Consider the following 11,244-nt stretch of genomic DNA (forward strand, 5'->3'; position numbering starts at 1 on the left):
TATTATTATTATTATTATTATTATTATTATTATTATTATTATTATTATTATTATTATTATTATTATTATTATTATTATTATTATTATTATTATTATTATTATTAGTATTATTAATAGTATTATTATTATTGTTATTATTATTATTTATTATTATTATTATTATTATTATATGGAGCATTTCTTATTTAATTTTATAAAAAGACAATATTAACTTTATTAAAAAAAAAACTAATGATAGAGTTTTTTTTTTTTTTTTCTCTATCCACACACCCATATATTTATTTTGAAATTATAAACTACTGCTATTTCAAAATCCATAATAAAACCCTCATTTTTACTTTTCAATGACTCTTTCAAAAAATTACATGGAGGTATGTTAAATTTTCTTTGCTATTTGTTGTATTAACATTGTTGTTAAATTTTCTTTGCGTTGTATTAACATTGTTGTTAAATTTTCTTTGCTAGTTGTTATATTAACATTGTTCTTTTATTTTTTGTATTTCTTTTCTAATCATTTTTTAAGCTAATCATTTCACTTTTTTTTCATTTTTTATACTGCCAAATTGCTCAGGGACTTGCTCGTTTTGCTTTTTTTTTTTTAGAGATAAAGAGAGAAATAGCATAATTAATAAAGTAATTTGTAAATTATAGCATATTTTTTAAAAATAATAAATTATAGCATAATTAAATATTTTAAGTTTTAAACATTATTAAAAACTCAAAAATACCCTTAAACCTCGTTTTCCACCTCACTCCTCCCCTCTAAACATCTATTTTTTTTATAAAAAAAAAAGTAAATTATAGCATATTTTTTAAAATAGGTAGAATATAGTCAATTCCACCATGACCGAGACCGGCGGCCGGCTTCGGCGACTGGCAACTGACTCTGGCGACTGGCAACTCACTCCGACGACTGGTAGCCGACTTCGGTGATCAGCTCCGGCAACTGGCGACTGGTGACTGTTTTTCAATGACTGTTTAACACTGCATTTACTGGTAAATACCGACTTTATTAGTAAGTACCATATTTACCCAAAAAGTCAACCACCGACTACGACGACCGTTTAACACTACATTTACAGGTAAATACCGTATTGATTACCAATAAATACTGTATTTACTAGTAAATATCATATTTACCCAAAAAGCCAACTACCACTCCGGCGACCGTTTAACACTATATTTACAGGTAAATACTGTATTTACTAGTAAATATCATATTTATCTAAAAATTCAAGCACCGACTCCAGCGACTGTTTTAACACTATTTATTGGTAAATATCATATTTACCAGTAAAGAGCATATTTATTCAAAAAATCAGCCACTGACTTCGGCGACTGTTTAACATTATATTTACCGGTAAATATCGTATTTACTAGTAAATATCATATTTATCTGAAAATTCAGCTATCGACTCCGGTGACCGTTTAGCACTACATTTACTAAAAATACCGTATTTACTAGTAAATATCATATTTATCCAAAGATTCGACTATCGACTCTAGTGACCATTAAACACTGTATTTATCGGTAAATATCTCAGATTCCTAATTATAACTTGTAAAGTATTTACATGTAAATACAAAATAAAATCCCAAAAACTTGTAAAGTATTTACAGGTAAATGCAAAATAAAATCCCAAAAACCCTCAAATCAAACCCTATCCACAACCAAACCCTAATACGAAAATCATATACCTTTGGCAGCCATCGCTAAACCTACAGCCGGCATTCCACCGCCCACATCGACGGCCACCCCAACAACATCGCTCCCGAAAACCTACATGGCATAGGAAACAAATCTCAGATAAACCCAGACAAAACAAATCGCAGAAGACAAAATCACGACGAACATTGTCGTCATCATATCAGAGGCAAGATCTCCGACGACTAATCGGTGAAGATGGATGAGAGTTGCTCCGACGAGTCACTGACGCAGACAAGCAGACCTGCTGCAAGGAAAGAGAGTACGAGAGAGATGAGATGTCGATCTAATCGTTGCTGGAGAAGATGATAGGCATAGCGACTCGGGAATCAACGCCCGAGATGAGGACTGACCTCCACATATCACGATTTGGCCGGATTTGTTCGTGATATGGTAGGGTTTGATCGGAGAAAGAGATGTAGGAATCACGAAGAGTCACCCATGCGAGAGAGCTTCAACTTGGGATTGAAGGGAGAGAGAGAAGATGAAGAGACAGAGAGAGTGAGAGGTGAACGATGACAAAGAAAGGAGAGAGAAATGGCTGTGAGGACCAAAATGAAACCCTAAATAAAAGGGTAATTTTGGAAAAAAGAACACTTTATTTCAGAGTTAAAATTTAGGTATGCTATAATTTACTATGTTTTTATAAATATGCTATGTTAAAGTATGTATGAAATATGCCATTTAGTGCATTTTTCTTATATATATATATATATATATATATGCTACTTGTGCTCTTGTGCTATCTTATTGCACTTTCATTTGCCTTTGTGTTGGAAAAATATTCAATAAATATAATGCAACTCAGATGTCATTTTTTTTATTTTTTCATTTCTTATTTATTAATTTTTTTGAATAATTTATTTTGCATATATTTTTGTTTGCTTATTCCATTTTGAGTACTTTTTAACAAGATGACGTCTCTATTCCCACAAAACGAAATCCCCATATTGAATTAAAAAAAAAAAAAAAAACTCCACACACAAAGCTTCAAAAAAAACATATTAAGGTAATAAAATTAATTTATGTGTGGCTAGTGGTGTCAAATGGGTCGGACCGTCTATGGACGGCCCGACCTAGCCCGTAACAGTGCCAGATTCAGCACGATCCGGTACGGTACTATTACGGGCCGTGTCGGCTCGGCACGTTTGATGGGCTAAGGCTGGGCCTTGGCTTCTCAACCTGCGGATTAGCCCGTGAAGGCCTGCGGCCCAGCCCAAGCCCAATTTGGCCCAAGTCCAGATTCGGCTCTTGTTCGGCCCGGCCCAGGCATGCGAAACGGCCGCGAAAAAGCCCTCCAGCCCATTCTGATTGTGACCATTGGGACCGTGAAGGGCCCAACGGTCACAATCCGAAAAAATCCTAAAAATCCCCTATATTCCACCATAAATCCCACACAACAATTCACTAATTTTGATTCTAAGCTTTTTTCTCGCGATCACTCATTTTCTTGCTCTTTCATTTACAAAGTTTAAGTTCAATCAATTTCCAGAAAATGGCCGCATCAAACTTCCCTGATTTCATTGCTCTTCCTGAGCTTGGTGATGAGCCATTTTTCGACGATGAAATGATGCCTCCCAACCCCACCCCCACTGAACCACAAAATGCTCCGGTTGATAATGCTTCAGTGCACAATGAGGAAGTTAGAGAATGTACCAGGGGAAAAAGATCATGAACTTCTCCTACATGGCAGCATTTCACAGAGGAGCCCTGACCAAATCCAAAAACAGGTGAAATGGAAATTCGTGCAGTATGTAAGTATTGTAAAAACACTTTTATAATAAAAAGGGTGGGGGAACTGGTCATTTGGATAGACATTAGAAAGTATGTCTACCATTGCACCAAGCTGCGAGTATGGACTCCCACCAATAAACACTATCACTCACATCACAAGGGTTGTAAAATTTTACATACGATGCACAATGTGTTCCTAGCTAGTGCCGAATTACCTCTTTCTTTTGCAGATGATGCGTCGTTCGAAGAATTCATACATACAGCATTTTGTCCGTAATTTAAACGGGTAAGTAGAAACACAACTTGTTTTGATTGCATGAAAGTGTTTTATGCAATGAGACAATCTCTTGTTGATAATTTTAAGACTTTTAATGCTACTGTATCTTGTACTTCTGATCTATGAGAATGGTGTAATAAAACTGGATATTTATGTGTCACGGTGCATTATGTTGATGATGAATGGGTTTTACAAAAAAGAATTAATAGGTTTTCATTTATGTCCATATCCTCATAATGCATCAACTATTTTTGGTACAATAATAGAAATTTTTAGGTTTTATGGGATAGAAGACAAAGTTTTAACTATTACTTTTGATAATGCGTCAGCTAACATGGCTGCAATTAACATGTTTAAATGTAGTTTGAAACCAACGCTTGGGGGAGAAATTTTTCATCAACGGTGTGCATGTCACATAATCAATTTAGTAGTTCAGATAGGAATTGAACATATTTCAGCTAATCTAACAAATATTAGAGAATCTTTATCCTTCATATCTAGTTCTAGAGATCGGCTCCAAGAATTCAAACAATATTGCAAGAACAGTCAGATGCGCCCAAGAAAGTTCCCAACTGACGTGACACATAGGTGAAATTCTACCTATTTAATTTTGAAGGCTGCATTCCCGTATTCACAGCTTATTACAACGTATGTAAACAATAAGAAGGATTAACTTTTAATTTTCGATACAGATTGGCAGATTGGTGAGTATTTTTTAAATTTCTAGAAGTTTTTTACAATGCTACAGAATTTCTTTATGGAGTTTATTATCCTACTGCACATTTAGCTTTACATCAAATATTTAATATTTTAGAAACATTTTCTTATTATAGGGATACAATACTTTTTAAAAATATAGTTAAGCTAATGGAAACTAAATTTAAAAGTTATTGGTTAGGTTGTCCTATGTTATATGCATTAGCAACCATTTTAGATCCTAAGTGCGGAGTAGATGAGACTGAATCTTTGATGACTGCTACAGCAGAAAATTTAGGTATTGATATGCAACTAACTATTACAGACGCTAGGAAAATGTTAGAAAAGGTATTTGGTTTGTATGAAGTAAAATACAACACAAGCCAAAAAGAACAGGGAACTTTGACGTCAATTAGTAGTTCGGGACGTAAAGGCTCGTCGTGGAGTTTCTTGAAGAAGAAAGAGAAAACGATAGGATCGTCATCAACACAAGCGTCTACCGAACTGGTAAAATATTTTAAAGCAAATTTTGTAATCGATGACGACAAACTAGACATCTTACAGTGGTGGAAGAGCAAGACCGATCATTTTCCAACACTGTCTGTAATAGCTCATGACATTCTGACAACTCCAGTGTCAACGGTAGCATCGGAGCAAGCATTTAGTGCAAGCAACCGAATTCTTGACGAGAAGAGAAGCAGAATGCATCCAGATATTTTGGAGGGGCTAATGTGCGTTAAAGACTAGAAAGATGCCAGAAGACGAAAATAACAATACACAGATGATTCAATGCCATATGATATTTTTTTTTTTAATTAAATTTTAGAAAAAAAATTACAAGGGCCAGGGCCGGCCCATGAAGGGCTTAGGCCCAGGCCCGGCCTTGGCCCTTATGGACTAGGGCCGCGGGCATGGACCAGGCGTGAGATTTTCTCCTCAGGCCCGGCCTTGGCACAGTACTGCACTGTGCAGGGCCGTGCTAGGCACGGCCCATGCCCGCCATGGGCCTAGAGTCAGACGTGTCGTGCCGGCCCATCACATCACGTTTGACAACTCTATATGTGGCTTGTAGTTAGAAGGGAGTGTAGAGAGTAAAGAGGAAAAGATGTTGAGAGAAAAAAAATGGGTGTAAATAGAACCATTTTTAATAATTTTCTAAAAATAGTAGAGGTAATTTTGGAATAATATGTTGTGAAAAATAAAAAATTTAATTATTTAAAATTTATGTGAAGTGTGTAGTTAGAAAGATGATGTGAAGAATAAAATGAAGAGTGTAAACAGAACCTCCCTGATCGAAAAGAGAGTTCATATTATGTCACCATAAAAATATATTTGCACATCCCACTTTAAATTGTGAATAAAAAAACTTAAAACATATTAAAATAAGATTCTATATTTAGACATTGTTGTATATCCCACTTTAAATTGTGAATAAAAAAAGTTAGACATATTAAAATAAGATTCTATATATAGACATTGAGAGTTTATCCAATCCAGCCGCACACAAATTCTTTAATTTCTCCCAGATAAGAATGCTTAAAAAAAAAAAAAATCGCCTTTTTAAAATTCTATTTCATTTAAATTAATGATTAAGACTAATGGGAAGAAGACGTGCAGACTAATGGGAAGAAGACGTGCAGACTAATAGGAAGAAGATGTGCTTTTATTTTTGTAACGTGAAAGGAGCAAATATGGACAAACAAAACTTCATATAATTGATCAGGCCCTTCTCCTAAATTAATAAAACAAACTTAGTCGATTCAAATTTTTAATTTGAGCTGATATATAATTTTATATAAGAACTTTTAACTGTAGTAAAAAAATTAGACGTGACTTTTTGTAAGAGTTTTTAACTGTAATAAAATTGAAATTAAAAACTTGAATTGGTGAAATGAACTAGACCTTTGTGTATGGTAGTTAAGCGGTCAATCGGGTTGTGTATGGTGGTTAAGCGGCTATCGGGTGCAAATTCTTAATAAAAAAAAAGGGACCCTTGAATCTTTATTATTATTATTATTTTGGTAAAAAGGACCCTTGAATCATGAGTCCGTTTAAATAGTTTTTATGTGATTAAGATCTTTATTTAGTCTTTGATATAATATAGTGATATGTATGTTGGAGGACTATCATTTAATGCTTGACTACAAAATTAGTCCATATGATCCAAGAAAATAAGACGATGGAAAAATAACTAAAAATAAAAAATTAAATTGTGACCAAACGGCTAACTTTTTCCTCTTGTATTTTCTTTTCTTTCCGATCTAAACAATCGAAATATCTATCTATTTTTCAATAAAAAAAATAGGATGATTACAAAAATGCTCTCTATGTTTATATTGCAATGCAAAATTCTATCTTGCATTTTAAAAAGACAAAAGTACCCTTGTCGCTGAAGTTTGCTCAATCTCATTTGATCAATTGGTACTTGAAACTTTAGATTGTAGCAGATAAGAATGATTCAAAAGAAAGACCGAAATGAGAAGAAAATTAAGCTAAAACGTAGTGAGGGAGATTCAAATATTTCTTCTATACAATCAATGGCGGATCTATGTTAAGTCGGATTGAGCCTCCATTGAATTTTTTTTTTTTTTTAATTTAACTTTAAAAATTTTAAATTTCCATTTTGCCTACACTAAAAATTAGTTATTTCGGGTTAGCCCTTCTAAAATTAAGATACGCCTCCATTGAATTTTTTTTTTTTTAATTTAACTTTAAAAATTTTAAATTTCCATTTTGCCCTACACTAAAAATTAGTTATTTCGGGTTAGCCCTTCTAAAATTAAGATATTATAGTCAATTTTAAAGTACGAAAACTCGTCGTCATCTATTATAATATGTCTTATGCTCCCTTTATTTATATATGTGTCCGGTAGTTTTTAAAAAATGCTAACAATGTTATTTTTTCTTTGGTTAATTTTAAAATACGCCACAGATTAATAAAGGTTATGCCACTTTGTCTCTTTAAATTAAAATAGTACAAACTCATCCTTTCCTCATAAGCTTATCATAAGTTTCAACTTCAAAATTTTTAACAACAAAACGGCACAGACGAATAACTAGAATACAAAATTTAAAAGTAATAATTAACACCATCCACTATGGTTGAATATTCGAACTTCAAAATGGTGCTGCAATTTACACCCATTTCACCCCTATACCATTTTTGAAGTTTAGTTCTTTTCTTGTACTATAAAGCTTCAAATTTTTTCGAAAATCTACCAAACCAAAGCGCATATCGTAAAATCCTATTGTCAGTGCGTTACTCATCATAGATCATCAACTTAGCAGGATAAAAACCGGAGGAAATATTTCCTCATGTCATAAAAAAAAATATCGAAAAACATTACAAATAAAATTAGAGTTAATCTCAAAAATAAAATTGATCCTGAACTTTCATTTAGAAAATAACTAGTGGAATATCTGTGCGATTGCACGGATATTAAATAATTTAATTAATACTGTGGAAAAAAAATATAGAAAATATATTTAATAAGTGTAAAAAAAATACATGATGCATAATAAAAATGTATGAAAAAGGTATTTAAAAAGTAATAAGAAATATCATACATAATATAAACTTTATTTATAAGATGTCGTCAACTTCTAACGCATATGTATATATTTATTTACATGTATATTTATGTATAATATAGATACACAGGTTTATTTATATATTTACTCCTTCCTGTTTTTTTTTTTTTTTTTTTCTGTTTCTTCTGAGCTGCAATGAAGAAAAATAGAAACAAAAAGATAGTTAATATTAGATTAGAAACGATATTAATAAATGTATTTATATTTACTAAAATATTTAATATAATATACAGCACATAATATTACATGATTTGTTTTTTTTTTTTTTTTTTTGAGGAACTTGAGGAAGAGACAGATTCAAGTGGGACTAAAACATATTCGATTGGTTGTGAAACTGATGTGGTTTCTTTTGAAGACACAGTTGTGGTAGAAGGTAAATACAATTGAGGTTGATCGTCGTTAAAAGTTTTTAAAATAACTTTGTCAATAAAAGTACCTCTACTACGAAACTGTATGAGAAATATTTTTGACATTCCTTTTATTTGTTCTAAAATTGGAGGAATCATGTAGCGATCAGTGTACCCTTCTTCGCAAGTAAGTATAGAGCAAGCTTTGTTAATAAGGGAATGTACCGTTTTACCGAATATTACAGTGTTTGTTCTCCCTGTGGCATCTTCAATCTGAACGTTTATTTTGTTCCTGTCAAAAAAATTACATTACATTTATTATATTTGTGAATCAGGGAATTTGTTTTTTTGGTTAGTAGTAGAAGTTCTTACCAAGTTAATGGCATTGTAGGCAGATATCCATCAGTGTCACACCACCACGATGTTCCAGATTGTTGCACCTGTCTATAACACTTTGTGCACGCATAATAAAACCATCCTTGATACGGATTGATGTCAATTATAGTTGCTCTAACTGTATATTTTATTTCCTATAAAATAAATAAAGAAATACTTTAATTGATTATATATAAATAGTGTGTTTAATAAATTATAATTATAAAGTATTTATCCGATTCTGAAATGGATCCAATACTCATAATTCTGCTATGGTAATGTGGTTCATATTTTTTTTGCTCGTCTAATGATAGTGATGGCTTTGTTGACGGAGCCATATAGTCGTCTACAGTTTGAATAGAATGCCGAAACCTGTAGGAAAATAAATTTTATGGTTGCAGAAAACGTATGAATAAAAGAAAATGAAAAAAGATATATATGTGAACAATACAATAAGTATTATTGTTGGTGTACCTTTGTTTAATTATCCTTGTTTTAACAATGTCTGGATCTAAATAATAGAAGGTACCAGACGTGTTCGCTACATAGAGTCCTCCTATAATAAAATGATATTAGCAGCTACATTTATAAGAAATTTGAATAATATATTATAAGATGAATAATAACCTTGGTATTGTTTTGCAGTCATGGTTGTAAAAGCAATTACAATTAGTTCAGTCATTGTTGCCACAACATTTTCATTGAAACGTTCTGCAGCCTCTCCCCACAACGTTATACTTAATTGTTCTTCTCTATGTAGAAAAATGTATAACATAAGGATAATTATTTAAATATGTTTTAATCTTCTTAATTTATTGTCGTAATAATAATTAGAATTGTATTTACCTTATATTTTGAATTGTGAAACTTCCTCTCTTCACAATTCTGTCACTGATGGCTGATTCTTCAATACCATAGAATGATATAAGCCGACCAGCTACATCTCATACAAATAATAAATTCTCAATCAAATAGTTTTAGCTATTATAAAATAATAAATATTTGAGTAGATACTATAAATAAGAAATACTAAAAAAATAAACCTGATAGAATATTGTTGATGTCGATTCTTGGAGGAAGTTGATCAAATTTGACAAAATTAAATTTTTATTGAGAAATTTCAGGCATATCTTCAGGAACATGTTTAAAAATAGTCGCCCTAGCAATACGTAGCATTGCTATGTGTGGAACAACTTTGTATCTTGGTTTGTTCCTATCGATGAAAAAAATTTTAATCTCATATATACTGCCTTCTTCAATTAATTGGTTGATGTAGTCAGCATCTCTTGATCGGATAACTGCATGTATTGCTTCGTGCTGTAAAAGTATGAATTAAATTCTTATTTGTTGTATAGTAAGTAATAAATATATTTTTTTGTAATATTTATTTTTATTCATATAATAATATGCAGGGATAGCATATTTCATTACCTCTTCATCAACCAATAACATGTCCAGACTGATAAGTTCTCCTGATTTATAATTTGTATTCCTCGATAAGCAACATATTCGAGTACAAATAGTCAGATGTGTTTCACCAGGTTTGAATATTCTTATTGGAGTAAACATTTTGTTGTGAGCTGAAAAAGAATGTTAGAAATATAACAATCAATAATATATAAATAAGAATAAGTATTGTATTATAAAAATTTATTTTTACAGTTTAAAAATGAGAAAACACATTAACATATATTAATATTATGTAATATCTCTTTATAAACAATACTTTTTATATGATTTGAATATTTGGTAATCGATTTATGTATTAGAATGTATAAACCATTTGGTGATGTTACTCTTGATAAAGCTACATATAATTGACCATGAGAGAAAATTTCATTTTCTAAGTATATACCAACTTTTTTCAGAGATTGACCTTGGCTTTTATTTATTGTCATCGCATAATAAATTTTTACAAGAAATTATCATATTTTTAACAGAAATGACTATTTTGATTCATTTATAATCATTTCTATTCTTGGTATATATACTTTATTGTTTATATCAACTAAGTTAATAATTTCACCTTCAATAATTATATTTGTTAATTACGTGATTATTATATGTGTACCATTACATAAACCTATTGATCGATTTAGATTTCGTAATAACATAACAGGGATTCTAATTTTTAATTTCAATTCATGTGGGGTTAAGCCAATGAAATTTAATGTGTGTAAAAATTCAGGAAGATACAATAAATTTAATTCATCAAGATTTCCTCATTAGGTATTAAATTTTAATAATGAAAAAAAAGTGAGATATAAAATTAAAAATAACAAATAAACATTTACATCAAAACGTTTAAAAACTAAATATTAATATGCTCTATAATCTTATGTTTATGTAAATAATTTTTTTATTCTTATTTTAAGTGATAATTTTTTATATATTTATTGTTACCGAGTATAAATATAAATAAATAGTTTATGATAACTTATGGAAATAAATTATGTTAATCTTTAACATTTAGAATGAATTAAATATTCTGTCTTTTGTTATCATATTGACATGCATAT

The sequence above is a fragment of the Morus notabilis genome, unplaced genomic scaffold (assembly GCF_000414095.1).
Source record: "Morus notabilis unplaced genomic scaffold, ASM41409v2 Scaffold582, whole genome shotgun sequence".
NCBI lineage: Eukaryota > Viridiplantae > Streptophyta > Magnoliopsida > Rosales > Moraceae > Morus > Morus notabilis.